Raw genomic sequence first — 16,084 nt, forward strand, 5'->3', positions numbered from 1 at the left:
ATACTGTTCCAGAGGGAGATAAAGAAGGGAGGGAGAAAAAAAGTGGAACTCAAAATCTTACAAAAATGAATATTAAAACTTTGTTTACATGTAATTGAAAAAATAAAATATTATTGAGATAAAGAAAAGATACCTTTCCAATTCCTTTGCAGAGGTAGAGGGTTCAGAGCTAAAACACTGAATATATTGTCAGATTTTTTTTTTCTATATGTTGGTTAGTTTTACTTGTTTTTTCTCTTTCTCTTTTAAGAAATCCTTGTGGTAAAGAAACAAGGGACATCAATAAAAGTATTTTTAAAAGAATTAATTTTGTTTTTAACTTAATTCAAATTTTTAAAAATTTAAAAATAATTGTCTAGAGACAGACAAGGACTGAAAAAAATCCATGCCACTTTTTTGTGTTAAAATTTTAATTAAATGTAAAAAAATTAATAATTAAACATAATTGCATTGAACTTTTGTTAGGTTTGTAATAAATCATTTACTATTTGTATTTAAAAACTTTCTGAGTTATGAATCATATGTTCTTAAAGTATGTCTTCTTAGTGGCTCTAAATTACTTTTGGACTAATAAATCATGGGATTTTTCTTCTCTAATTCTGTTGTGCTAGTGTTAGTTCTGGGCTGTGCCTTTCTCTTATAGAAACTACTGTTTAGGTCTCTGTATGGGGTAGAGTAATGAATTTAAGGTCTCAGTTCAATTCCAGACAGGTAGAGTGAATGTAAGAATTAGAAAGGAACATAAATTCAGAGCTTAAAGGGACATGAGACATTTTCAGATAAATTTATTGAACCCTACAAAGAAGTGGCTTGTCCAAGATTGCAGTTAATAAGTGGCAGAAGTAGGTTTCCAATTTAGGATTTTCATTCCAAACCCAGGCCTTCTTTCACTATTCCACATTGTAAATAGAACTTAATTCAGATTCAAATATTTATTGACACATGATATACAAGGGTCCATATTAGGTATGGAGAAGATAAACATAACAATTTTTGCCCTTAAAGGGCTCAAATATAGCCCTAATTGTAAGGAAGAAGACATGTATACACAGAAATGTAATAGAGCAAGTGGTGAAAGTATAGGGGAAACTATAAATAAATATTTTTATTCCTATTGTATAGATGAGGATCCAGTGGGAGATGACAGTACTTCTGGTCAGATTATATTGGGGATATTGTTTTCAATTCTGGTCATTACATATTAGGGCAAGAAACAGGACAGCATGCCAGATAAAGATCTGGCCTGAAAGTCAGGAAAATCTTGGTTATAGTCTTGCTTCTGACATTGAACAAGTAATTTAAATTCTCAAGGCTCTCAATTTTTTTTAATTTAAATTAGATTTTTTAAAATTTAAATTAAATTTAAAAATTGAGGACCTTTTCCTCCAAATCTGCATTTATGTGGACTATAGCTATCGATATCTACCACTTTAGAAATTAAAATGTCTTAAAATTTTTATGAAAATACTTCTTACCTCTTGGATACTGAAAAGATCTAGGAGTATCCAAGAACATCTGGAGCTCACTTTGAGAACCACTGCTCTATACTCTCTAAGACTCTTTAGCTGTTGAAAAGATACTGGTCTGTATTGTTAGAAGGAATTTCCTCATCTGAGACTTCCCTATATAAATGAAATCCTATATTCAAATCCCTAGCCCTGCATTTTAGTATACCTTATTACCTAAAAGAAAGCAACTATTCTGGTGAAAGGTCCTGAGTCTATGTCATGTGAAGTTCAACTGAAAGAATTAGATATTTTTAGCCTAAAGAAAAAAAGACTCAAATGGGTCTATCAAGTATTTGAAAGATTATCTTATAGAAGACATATTAATTTGTTCTATTTAGAAAGTTTAACCAAAAGCAATGGAGTGAAGATATCAAGAGGCAAATTTAGGATTAATTTAAGAAAAATATTTTTTAAAATGAGTTTAAAAATGAGCAAAATGGCCCTTTAGTGGCGCCCTTCCAGCAAAACCTTATTTGGGTATGTTGTAAAGAAGATGTTGAATTTATTGTAGTTGTAGTAGATGGTTTGTGAATTTCTTACCAATTGTGAGATTGTCTAGTGTTGCTATTGGCTTCTTAAAAAAAAGAAAGAGAAAAGGAAAGAAGAAAGAAAGAAAGAAAAAGGAGGAACTTTAGTGATTTCTGTAAGCATGTATGTCAATAAGAAAATGAGGAAGAAAATATTTTAAAATTCTTCTCTTTGTTTTCTATCAGTATCCCTACTCTTCAGTAATCTCACCCAAAGTCCTTAATTAATAGTCTATTCTTCATTTTAGCAGCTAAATGTTAGAAGAGATAAAAAACTAACAAACATTAGTAAATCCTTGTTATATCACTCCCTCAATAGCAATACATATGGGCATTTGGTTCTTTGAGAAAAAAAAATTAATAACACCAAGTTGTTTTGTGGAAACATGATTTTATTAGTAATATTTCTCTAGTGGATAATTTTCCTTAAATATTATGATAAAAAGGACCTTCTTTGTAAATGCTGAAGGTTCCTAGGCAAGAGGGATTTTGATTTATGTATTGCATTGGGCTGCAGAATATAGGAAGGCATGAACAAGATATGATTTGAACATCTGCTTTGACAATACCATAGATTCATTAGTAGTGCTTGATTTAAAAAAGATAGTTTTGTATAATAAAAGACTACTAGAGTTGTATGGAGAGGAACTCAGTTTAAAACCGTGTCCTTTTCCAAATGACTTAAATTTTCTGGGGTCTTGGTTTCTTTACCTGTAAAATAGGGGATGAGTTTGATATAAGTGATCTGTAAGGTTCTTTACAACTTTAAATCTTACAATTCTGATACATCTTTGAAAGTAATAGTGAACAAACATTAGCAAATGAGATAATGAAAAACAAGTAAATATATTAAAGATCCTTTTAAATGTCTATGGTTCATGAAAATAATTCATGAAGACTACTTTGGCACTCTCTCTTTTCCCATACTCCCATCCTGAAAGGACTGATAAATCATTTTATAATTATAAGTATTGGTGTATTTATTCCCCTCTCTGAATTAGACATGAGTTAATAAATGAATCCTAGAAAAAAACCAAACAATTCAAGCAGTCTCACAATCACAGCTTTTTGAATCTGAACTCTCCTGTACATCTATATCTCCATTAGTTCATCCAAATCACATGAGATATAGTGGTGTAAATCTGGGGATAGCCTCTCTGAGTCTCAGTTTCCTTATCTGTAAATGGGTCTGTTGGACTAGTTAGATTCAAGCTTTAACATGCTAGCTCCAGTTTTCCTGGAATGTCTTAGTTGGGGGTGGAACTAGGAAGAGCTTGAAAGGGTGAGGAGCATCCACAAGGCACAAAACTGACTCTAATGACTTCCTTCCCTCCCTCCAACATCTTCTGATTAGCTGGATCCAAACTTTACCTGTAAAAGGGAGGCATTCACAATTTGTAGCAGGAAGGTGCCACATTTCTTTTGTCTGTTTTTGGCTATCTCAAAAGACATCAAAGAAATTGGGATACTTTGTCTTTAGAAAATCCCTGTTTCCTGGAATCATAATAACTCTATCCCCTTTAGACAAAGGCTGTTTATTCACTGTGAGCCTGGCTTCACTCTAGCTGAGAATCAGGCATGCATTCCATTCTGGCAGCAAAGCTTGACTACCTGGTGACTGTAAGCAGTTCCAAACTCACCCAGTCTTTATTCACATAATTGAGAGCAAACATTTTCTGCCTAAAGTTTTTAGTATCTAAGTAAATTTAATGTATCTGTTTTTAGTTCTTATTGCTAAATTACTTATCCTTTAAGCTGATAACCAATATACATTGTTTTAGAATCTTTACATCATCTAATTTTTAATTAGAAGCACTACCAAGTCATCCAATCCTCCTTCCCAAAAGTTCATCACAGAAACTATAGGACACCCTGAATCCATATGAGAAAATCTGGAGTAGTACCCCAAAATAATAACATATAAATACTTTAGTACTTGAATCTTGGGATTAGAACTGAAAGGGTATCTCAGTGACCATCTAGTATATATCCTAGATTTTTTTTAGTTCATTTTACAGATAAGGAAACTGAGGCCCAAGGAACTTAAATGTCTTGCTCAAAGTCATGTCAAAAAACAAACAACAAACAAGCAATAAAACACTACTACTAATAGCAAAAATAATAACTAGCATTTCTATGGCATCTATTATGAACAGGTACTTTGCTTAATACTTTACAAATATTTCATCTTATTGTATAATAATCATCAAAAAAACACAAATTGAAAAGGTCTTTTGACTCCAGAGCTAATATGCATTCTACTATACCAAAATAAAAACAACAAAGCAAAGTACCAACAACTTGTTAGGATATATATATATATTTTAAGTAGTAGTAATTTAGAGATTAAATGTGAATGTCCTCATATGTAAATGCAGAACATCCTAAAAGTTTTAATGTCATTTTAACTTTATGTCAAAAATATAAAGACTGAAAGCTTACCAAAACATCATTTGAATGTTTAATTATTTATATTTCTTTGGAACCTTTGTTTTGTGAATTTTCAACACTATATATAATTTTTCATTTTTTTCAGTCTCTCTTATTAAAGAAAGATGGCAGATGATGAAGAAAAAGTCAACTGTTCTCTGGCAAGCTGACCTCAAGTCCATACTATCAGTAAGAGGGAAATTCATTCCCCATTATGAGGAGACTCCCCACAGAAATTCAATTAACAACTAGATGAAAAAATTCAAGGAAACTATCTTAATTCACAACAAGCTGACATCCTGGAGATACCAAGTAAGCAAAGAGTCTCTGGCTGGTTACCTAAAGTTATGTGATGCACAAGATGGTGGTGATGTTGAAACATATTTCAACAGTATTTTAAAAAAATTAAATAAGTAATCTTTCAAATATTTTCATGAGTTTTTAGCGCTTATGTTTCTGAAACTGTGAAAACTTAAAAGTGTACTAAGATTTTTGAGACACCTTGTATCTTGGAGTCTAAGTTTATAAACTGCTTTTCAAAGAACCACAAGACAAAAGTCCCTTATTTCCTTCATCTTTTTTCTTTTTACTTTTAAAAACATATTGTTCATAAGTTAACGGAATGCAATAAAATACATATTCTTTCTGAGAAATAGATTAAAAATAAGACAAAAGTATTGATAAAGGGGGAAAAACTCACAATTGACTTGAATAAGAACAACTTGGGTTCTGAACAGCCCCTAGAAGAAATTCTAAAGAAACTGAAAGGATAGACTCTTCATAGAGTACATCCAAATTCATTCAATTGTTTACCTTTTGATTTAGGGATTTGGAGAAGTGGATTAGCTTTTTAAGATTATCTTTAATTCATTCCACCTATATCTTATTTGTACTTTTTTTTGGGGGGGGCACATGTTATCTCCTCCATTGAACTGTTTTTTGTTTGTTTGTTTGTTTTTGTTTTTGTTTTTGGGTTTTTTTTTTTTTTTTTTTTTGCCTTTCTTTATATCCTTAGGATATAGCATAGGGCCTGGCATAAAGTTGGTGCTTAATAAACATCTGTTGTTACCTTTTCGTTGATTATCTTTGGGATTCAGAATAAGTCATTTGCCCTGTCTCGGCTTCATTTTCCTCATCTGTAAAATGAAGATGAATTTCAAGGTTCTGTCTGTTCAAGATATGACTTTCTAAAGTTTACATGATATCACAGAGTCAAGAAGAAAAAGGTTTGACTTATGGAGCTGAAAATTTAATATAAAAGTTGACCAACAAATCTATTCTCTTTTTAGCCTAAGGGTGCACCAATGATGAATTTATGCCATTGTGGTGACTAATGAAGAGTATTATTAATCCATTATGACAAACTCTTTAAAATTCTGAAGATTCTCCATTTTCTAAGCACTTTTGAAGATTTCACAATTATTTGCTCCTCCTTGATTAAGAAATAAACCTGCCATTAAAGGAAACTCCTAAATTGTCTAATCCTTTTAAAGTGATGGATGGTCTGGCATGAGCTAAAAACAGTCTAAAAACAACAATAGCTATTAACTGCCGCAAAGGAGGGGTTAAATAAAGTGATTTCTACAAGGGTCATTAATACTATACACTTGCTAATTAAATGACTAGAACATAAAACTTTTTTTTTTCTTTGCCCCAGGAGCAGGCAGGCTAGGGCCTTGTTTTCTAGACTAATCTCAACTGCTTTCTTTGGGACATTTCAGAATAGCGCTTCTAGGGAAAGTTGTCTTCAAAGAACTGTCCATTTCCTCTTTCTGAATGACTTGCCAGACAACATCAGACTCATTCAAGTCAGGGAAAGAATCTTTCTCCTTTTGGAGGGAAGTTTGCTTTCTACTTTAATCCGGATGAGCTGCCTACTTTTATATCATTTCAATCATTTCAAAGTTTGACTCTTTGCAACCCCATTTGGTGTTTTCTTGGCAAAGATACTTGCAAAAGAAAAAAAAAAGATTTGCCATTTCCTTCTCTAGTTCATTTATCGGGTGAGAAAAATGAGGCAAATGGGTTTAAGTGACTTGTTCAAGGTCACATAGCTAGTAAGATCATTAAGAAGAGGAGACTTCCTGATTCTATGTCTGGCACTATCTACTGAAATACCTAAAAGAATGAAAAAGGAAAAAAAAAACGTCAGTCACAAGACTAGCTTTAGCTGTCCTTGGTCAATTGGATCAAAGAATGAAAGCTGGGCCCTAATACATATTCTACAGAATCTTACAATTCTCCTCTGCTGAATCTCACTCTGTATAATCCCTCAAGCCTTTTGTCACCTGCTTTCCATGCATATTCCTCACTACCCTTGGCATAGTGCCAGAGTGCTAGTCTTATAATCAGGAATACTTGAATTCAAATCCAATCTTAGCTTCTAGTTATGTGGCCTTCAGCAAGTGCCTTAATCACTTTCTCTATTCCGAATATTTTGCTTACACCCTTTCACCCGTGCTCTGCTGTTATATATAAAAGTGTACATTCCTTATTTCTTGCTATTAAGTTGGAAGCTCCATGAGAATAAGAACCATGTTTTAATACCTAACTCAATCTCTTGCATATAATCTATGAAATAGGAATAATAATCTGACCCACAAGGTTGGTATGAGAAATAAAAGAGATAATAATGTTTTGATAATCTTAAACTGCTATGTAAATGTTAGGTAGTATTATTATCCTCAACTCTTCAATCTTTTTTTTTTTTTTTATTTTTATTTTTATTATTTTTATATTTTTATTTTTATTTTTTCAACTCTTCAATCTTTCACTCCAATAAAAAAGAAAGAAAGAAACAAATCTGTTGCTAGGTTTTTCCATTTCTACCTTCACAATAGCTCCAAAAATGGCTCTTTCCTTTTCCTTTACATGGGCACTATCACCCTAGTTTATGTCTGTATGACCTCTTACCTGGACCATGGTCACTAGCCTTTTTTTTTTTTTTGGTTTTTCTGCCTCCCGTTTCTCTTCTTTTCAACCCCTCCTCCACTGAGACAAATATTCTTAGAGCAAAGATATGTCATTCTACAGCTTAAAAAGCTCTTTTGGCTCCCCATTGCCTCCATGACAAAAGACAAATTCCTCAACTTGTGATTTAAAGCCCTTCACATTCTCGCTCCAGGCTTTGTACACAACCCTCCCTCTAACCTGAGTCACTCTGCATTCCTCTCAAATTGGTCTACTCTCTGTGACCTGGATACATCTTATCTCCCTCCTCCAGGTTTTTTGCATTCGTTACTCCCAGTGCCTAGAATTTACTCTTTTCCTCCCCTGGGCATCTTAGGATACTTTGTTTCCTAAACTTCCCCAGTAGTTTCTTTCTAGTCTTTTGCATCCTTAGCTCCTAGCTATACTAGGATATGTTTGATATGTTTGATACATATTTGGAAGATATTCCTACGACACATAGTATTTTTGGTCTTCATGTGCTCACATAATTCTTTATTCCTCAAGTAAATTCATGTCTACCTCATTTGAAATTTTCCTCATCCTTCAAGGTCTTTTCCCCATAGGTTCCCTTGATCTTTCTTCACCTTCAAACCCAGAGCAAGATAAAACTATTCAAACAACACTGATAGATCCTTCCTAAGACCTCTCAGAGCATTTTGCTTATACCCTTTCATTCCTTCTTTGTTGTTTACACACACACACACACACACACGTATATTCCTTATTCTTTGCAATTGGAATGTAAGTTCCATGAGGGAAAGAACTACGATGTTTGTCCTTTCAATATTAATACAGTCTCTTGCACATAATACATGTCAATAAACATGTGCTGCATTGAATTATACTTACCATGTGGCGTAATGCAAAGACCTGGGTTGGAAACCTAGGTATGTGATTTTAGGCAAATCATTTTATCTTCAGTCCAGGCTTCAATTTCTTCATCTGCAAAATGACTTTTAAGTTATCTTTAATTCTTTAAGTTTTAAGTCTATGATCCTTTCCACTTCTTAAAATTTACATTCCTTTAGTAATGACAATTTTGGCATGGAATTGGACTCAGACTTTATCATTCAACTTATCTCTCCCAACAACTATGTTTATCAAGATAATGAGTCCCAATAACCTCAGTAGAACAGAATGAGAAAAGACAGATCTTATTAGTTATGAGGTTCACTAAACAGGTGAATTTTAAGGATATGTAATGGGGCAGCAAGGTGGCACAATAGATACAATGCTAAGAAGTTAGGAAGACTCATCTTCCTGAGTTCAAATCTAGCCTTAGATACTACTTAGAGTGCTGGGGTCTGGAGTCAGGAAAACCTAAGTTGCAATCTGATCTCCAACTAATACTAACTGATCCTGGGCAAATGATTTAATCTTGTTTGCCTCAATTTCCTCATCTGTAAAATAAACTGAAAAGAAGACATGACAAACCATTCCAGTATCTTTGCCAAGAAAATCCCAAATGAGTTATGAAGTGTCAAACATGACTGAAAATGACTAACAACAATGGATAAGAGTTCAGAATTAAACTATAGTCTGAAATGTCAAATGAGTTCTATTCGTATCAAGTTCAAGAAAAAAAAGAGTAACAGACCACTTATGTAGGGATAGACATAGGGGTTCTCTGAGGCTCGATGGATAATAGGTGTAAAGCACTTTGCAAAACTTAAACTGTTACATAAATGCAATTATTATTATTATTATTATTATTATTATTATATTCCTATAGTCACCAAATCTCCAGTATAGTGATGACTTCATTTTCTGAGCCTTTTACTATAGTCCTTCTAAGCTCAATCAAGTTTATAAAGTAATATGAAGGTATGCTGGTAAATATTTAACAAACAAATTCCTTGAGGGGATGTGGAATACAGTACAGGCTTTTAAATTTGATTTGTATTATTCATACTTTATTCAATCTAACCAATCAAGAAAACAATAAACCAAGCCTTGATTTGTTGCAATTTCTAATTTTGAAAGTGTAAACATTCACACTGAAAATGTAATGACTGATTGGAGTTGATTCCAGCATACTCTTGGATAAACAAGATAAATTCAATTCAACAAAGTGAAATAAACATAAAATACTATCTTTGTGCAAGACACTTGAGAAACATTCAAGAGAACAAAAACCAAAATGAAATATAATACTGTATCTTGCCCTCATGAAGCTTCCAATTTGTCACAGAATGGGAATTAACTTGTCCTTGGCAGAAATGTTTTTTTCCCCTTGGGGGAAAAAAAATCCTCTTCCTTTTCCTGTCTTCCCCCCACTATTTCTTTTCTCAATACTTAGGGAAATTTTTGTAAGTGGACAAAAGTCCTATTAGAAAACTCCAGATTTTTAGGGATCAGGACCTTTTTCCCAACAAAAAAAATGTTAGAAACCCTAGAAATTTAGTTTCTTTCTTTTTATAATTCCTGCCAACTCTGGCATTGTTAGATTTGATAATATCTATCATTTCTCTGAGACATGCAAGAGAAAGGGATGGTAGATTTGAACACAAGAAACTGGAAAGTGAGAAATTCTTGCAACTTTCTTCTCTTTAGGAAGAGAAGAGAATGTGAATATAACATTGAAAAATGTCACACACACACACACACACACACACACACACACACATATTCTTTTCCTTTTCCCTCTTCCTAAGAACCGCTTAGTTACAAATCCTGTAGTCCTACAACTCTGATGAATGTTTCGATAGATCAAAGATTTGGGTTTGGAAAGACCCTCAGAGATCATCTAGTTGAATTCCCTGACTTTACATTGGAGGAAAGTGTGTCCCAGACAGAGTTAATTACTCATCCAGGATCATATCATCAGAAAGTGGCAAAATGGGGATTTGTATCCAGGTTCTCTGACTTCAAATATGGGTGAGGTTTCTTTTTTTCCCCCCTTCAGTGTACCATACTTGTGCTTCCATATAACACTATTTCAGTGTAATCTATAAGTTCTCTCTCACCCTCACAGTTGTTCAGTTATTGCAGTCATGTTCTACTCTTCATCACCACATTTGGGTTTTCTTGGCAAAGATACTGGAGTGGTTTGCCATTTAATGCTGTAGCTCATTTTATACATGAAGAAACTGAGGTAAATAGGGTTAAGTAACTTTCCTGGGATCATTTAGTAATTGTCTAAGATCAGATTTCAACTTAGGTCTTCTTGATTCCCTGTCCCAGCACTCTATTCCACGTGCCACTTAATCCCTTTTGCCTAAAACTTTGTTATTTTGAAAAGTATTCCTTATAATTTAGCTCTTTATTATAAATGTCCTTGAATCCTTTAGTAAATATAAAATGATTGTTGCTATTGTTTTTTAAAAAATTATATTAATTAATCTGTGAGCTTTTTAAAGGTCTTAAGTATTGCTAGAGGATCAAACTCTGTTAACCACTTGGAAGGTTCTCAGTAATGGCTGTTGGTCATTGACTACTTTGAGCAGGAATGAAGTTTTGTTTCATATAAATAGGAAATAGGAGATGGATTGCAAAGGCTAAGGTAATTGTCACCCAACTGTAAGTGTTTTTGCTAAGAAATCAGTTTGAATGACCACTCTAGCAGAAATGTTGTTCATGCATGGAAAAGACAACAGTGCATGTGGGTTGTAATAGAATATCAAAGAGGAAGATACTTTAAAAGATAGCATTGGAAAGAGGAGTACACCTGAAACCAAAGGACATAGGTCCAAATTCTGGTTCTGGGTTTAAAGAGGCAACATATCATAATGAAAGGCTGTGTTGTAGTAGAGAGCATGCTCTATTTGCTGTCAACAAGACTTGGTTTCAAAACATACCTCAGATATTTGCTACTTGTGTGACTATAGGCAAATCTCTTTCCAGGGATTGCTGGTTTTGTTTTTCTTTTCTTTTCTTTTCTTTTTTTTTTTTTTAAACAAATCTTTGGCACTTCATCTCCTCTATAAAACGTGGGGAGAGTTGGAGCTTTCCAGAATTAGTCATTTAAATTTATACTATTGTTGTTTTTGTTGTTGTTTAACCAATCTGATTCTTTGTGACAGAGGTCACAAACTCTGAAAGAGTTCAGAGTTTTCTTGGCAAAGATAATGGAATGGTATGTCATTTCCTTTTTTAGCTCATTTGGCAAATCGAAGAAAACAGGGTTAAGTTACTTGCCCCAGCTCAAACAGCTAGCAACTCTTTGAGGCTGGATTTGAACTCAGGAAGATGAGTCTTTTTGACTGAAGGGTCAGCACTCTATCCACTATGCCAACTAGGTCCCTATTGAAGACTTTGCTTCTGAAGGCCTTCATTTCTGGCTGGCACAATATTTTGATCCCAGCTAGTACTTACTATAAAGATAAAAAAGTTGAGACAAGGTCAAAAAATGAAGGAGTCAGAAACATATGATGCAATAATAGTAGTAGTTCTTATAAGTGGTCAAATACAATCAGCTCCAAAATAATTTTCATTAGTGCTATATAGTGAAAAGAATATGAGATTTTTAAGTTTGAAAATGGGAATTTAACCTCCATTTCTATTATGGGACTTTGGAAAAATCACAACTTTTCTAATTTCTGTTTTCATCATTTGTAAAAATCTTGGGGGTGAGGAGTTGGAGAGACAGTATGGCATAATGGAAAGAACAATGGGTTTGAGATCAGAGGACCTGAATTCAAATTCTATTTCTGTTCATTACTATCTGAGTTACTTTGGACAAGCTGAACCTTCCTTAAGCTCCCTTCCATACAGAAATCACATAGGCCTAACCCATGGATTGATGGTCAAAGAAATCATGCAGTTTCCTATAAATTAGAATATAGAATGAATGTTACCCCTCTGGTTGGAATATGAAGTCCTTCATAACTTAGCCACATTTGCCTTTCAGCCTTCTTTCATATTATTCCCCCTCTTCACATTTTATAGCCATATTAGCCTACTTACTATTACATACATTGTTCCATCTCCCAATAGCTCTGTACTGGCAATTCCACATACTTGAAATACTCTCTTTTTACTTTCACCTCTTTCTTTTAGAATTCCTGATTTCTTCCAAACCTGAGTTTAAGTATCATCTTCCACAGGAGGCCTTTCTTGGTCCCCTTAACTGCTAAGACTTTCTCAAATCATTTTATCTGCTTTGTATATACATCAACTTAGTATATATTGAATGTATACTTTACTTATGTTACCTCCACAATCTAAAATAAAATCCTCTAACTTTAAAACCCCTTCATCGCCTGACTTTTCTTACCTTTCCAATATTCTTGTTATAACTTACTTCCTATATATGCAGGGATTCAATAACAATGGTTATTCCTCACAAACAACTCTCCATCTCCCAGCTCTAGGCATTTTCACTCTGTCTCCCATGCATAGTAAGCTCTTTTTCTTCCTTTCTGTCTCTTGGTTTTCTTGATCTCAGCTAAAGTCCTATCCTAATCTCATTTCCTATTTATGTTGCATATATCATTTATACAAAGTTGCTTGAATGTTGTTTCCTCTGTGAACTATGAGCTACTTGGGAACATGAAGTGTCTTTTGCCTTTATGTCATCACCAATTAAATCAGTGCCTGACACATTATAAATGATTTGTTATTGAGTCATTTCGGTCCTGTTTATTTTCTTGGCAGATATTGGAGTGGTTTTTTTATTTCCTTCACCAGATCATTTTACAGATGAGGAAACTGAGGCAAACAAGTATAGGTGACTTGCCCAGGATTACAATATTAGTAAGTATCTGAGTTCACATTTGAACTTATCTCCCTCATATAGGATACTTTAGGTTACGAGATGTTTCATTTTTGTCTTCATCATGGTACCTCATACCTTGTAGGAACTTAGTAAATGCCTATTAATTTGATCAGATCGACTACAAGACTTAGAAAAATTGAATTTGAAAGAACAAGAAACATTTTTGTCAAAAAAAATTAATGGGAGAAAAAGAGAGCTGTTGAATTGAGTTTTTTGATTAGCTCAAGATTTCACTTAGCAGGCTATCTTTTCACCTTATTAATAGAGAGGTGCTAAATCTTTCAATTGTGGCTGAGTTGAATACATGGGAACCCATACTAGTTTAATGGTGTTCTCCTGAGGATCATTTGATTGCCAGACCTTCAGATCTACATAATGAAGATCTGTGTTGGAAAGGGAAAAGTTTCTTCCAAGTTACACTATTGGGGAAATTTCTAAATTTCATTTGTCACAATATAAAAATGGCCAGAGGTTTCTTAAAGACCCAGGAAGTACTTTTTTTTATTATGTCAGCAAGTAATTAATTGCTTCTCTTTAATAGTTATTTGTAATGCAAATAGTTTAAGCTTGCTAACTGGCTTGGCTTGGCTTGCTTAATACTTAGGAAAAAGCTTTTTCAATCATGCCTTTCTCTAATAGAGGATTAAGTTTTATCAACATTAGAAGTTGTCAGTAGTGCCCAACTTATGTAAGAGAACTCCAATGCAACTTCAGGAAGAATTGAGGAAGCAATTATCTAATTGGGCTTTAAATCCACTTTAAGATCAAGAAAAACAGATTGAATAATTATGCCACTGAATGAATAGTAGAGATAAGGATTAGCTCGGTGATTTCATTGGTAGAGGGAAATCTTCATGACAAAAATTCCTCTACCATTGAAGTATACTTCTCTACAATTTATAGCCTTAGGGTAGTTGCTTAGAATACTTAAGTGATTTACTTCTTGTCATATACCCAGTATGTATCTGAGGCCAAGCTTGAACCCAGATCTTCTTGGTTTTAAATACAACTTTCTATCCACTTTGCTTTATTGCCTATTGCATATGTATACCTCTTATTTTCTTCTTTGAAGAATGGATGTCAATGTGGGGCAGGTTATGGTTAAGATGACTTAAAAGCAACTGATCCCTCATCAATCCTGCGCCATGGAGCTTGTTACATCTTTCAAAAAACCTTCATTGGCAACTTGGTCCTGTCCTGACATTTATAACCTATACCATAAATTGAGTCATATCTAAAATATTATCAAATACATGTTTGTCTTCTGTCAAAAAGCACTCTTTTAGGAGAAAACTATGCCAAATTCAACAACTGTCATTGAAGGCAATGTAGTACAAGCGAAAAATAGTGGATTTGTAAAATCCACTTGGAATTTCTAGTCTTTAGAAAAAGTGGATATGTAGTCAAAGGACCTGGATTCACACCTTAACCGTGCCCCTTACAATTTGTGCTATAGGATATTGGATAAGTCAATTTTCTAAGGTCTCAGTTTTCACATCTGTAAAATCAAATAATTTGAGATAGATTGGAAAAAGCAGGTATAGGGATAAAGAATAGCCCTGTGATTTCAATAGTATAAGGAGCTCCCCAAGAGAAATCCCCATGCATCCTCAGGTTCCACTCTAACAATTTCTCAGATTCTAAATCCAAGATCCTTTCTATATCTATTCCATCCAAGGAATGGTGATTGATTCCCCAATTAAACATATATGTCTGAGAATGTCCTTAAGAAGCATATTATCTACTGGCAAGAATTAAAAATACACAGATAACCAATTACATATGAATAGATTTAAGTCTGATTAAAAAAAAAAAAGTCCAGGAAATATATAATGAAAAATCTGAGGAAAGAGAACCCAATTTCATCTGCAAGTTGGGAGAGGAGAAGGACTGTTTTTAGGAGGAGATATATATATATATATATATATATAGATGAGGTGGCACCCCAACTGGACTTTGACAAAAGAAAATGATATAGATGAAAGGCAAGTATCCATTTCATCCAGGGGCTAATGAGAGCAAAGACAGGGCAACTGGAGAGGGCAAGATGAGAAAAAGTAGAGTAGTTTAGTTTAGTGGATATAAAAAGCATATATAAAAGAAAATAGTATAAGAAAAGATTTCATAGGTAGTTTGGAGCCAGGGGACATTACCTGAAAATCCTGATCAGTGGTTCTCAAAATATGATCCTTTGATCCCTGTGACATTTTTAAAGAGGTCCAGAAGGTGAAAATTATTTTTGTAATAATACTAAGATGTTCTTTGCATATTAAAATACTCCTGAATCTGGATTTTCTTCATATACTTCAAACAAAATACCATATCAAAACAGATTGAAAACAGAAATAGATATGTGAATCCAGCTGCCTTCCACTGAGACATTTGCATATGAAAAACATATCATTCTCACTTTGTTTTTAGAAAATATATTTTCATAAAAATGTCATTTATGTTGACATGTAATGGGATGATTATGGCAATTTAAATGAATTAATATTTTAAAAAATGATTAGTATTAATTCTTAATGTAGTAAATATCAATAGACTTAACTTTAATATAAACACAAACTTCTTGGGAGTCATTAATAATTTAAACAGTTTAAAGGGCTCCTGAGACCATAAAGTTTGAGAACCATTGATCAAAATATAATTGAAATAGTTTCTATCCAGATTTCTTAAAATCTTGTTTAGCCACAAACTACATCTAGAGTACATAATATTATTCTTAAAAATAACTTTCAGTACTACAGATCCGATTTAATTAATCCATCTCTCATATTTGCAAATAATCTTGTTACTGGACATTAGAATTCTGAAGAAGCAAACAGGCTGTGTGAATGAGAAAAGCCTATTTCTTATTTGCCTCAAACTAATCCTTTACTAGAACACTTGAGCTTTACTTATTACCGAGATGCTTTGATACTTCAAAGTCACCAGTATTTCTTCAATGT

The sequence above is a fragment of the Antechinus flavipes genome, chromosome 4 (assembly GCF_016432865.1).
Source record: "Antechinus flavipes isolate AdamAnt ecotype Samford, QLD, Australia chromosome 4, AdamAnt_v2, whole genome shotgun sequence".
NCBI classification, from domain to species: Eukaryota; Metazoa; Chordata; class Mammalia; order Dasyuromorphia; family Dasyuridae; genus Antechinus; species Antechinus flavipes.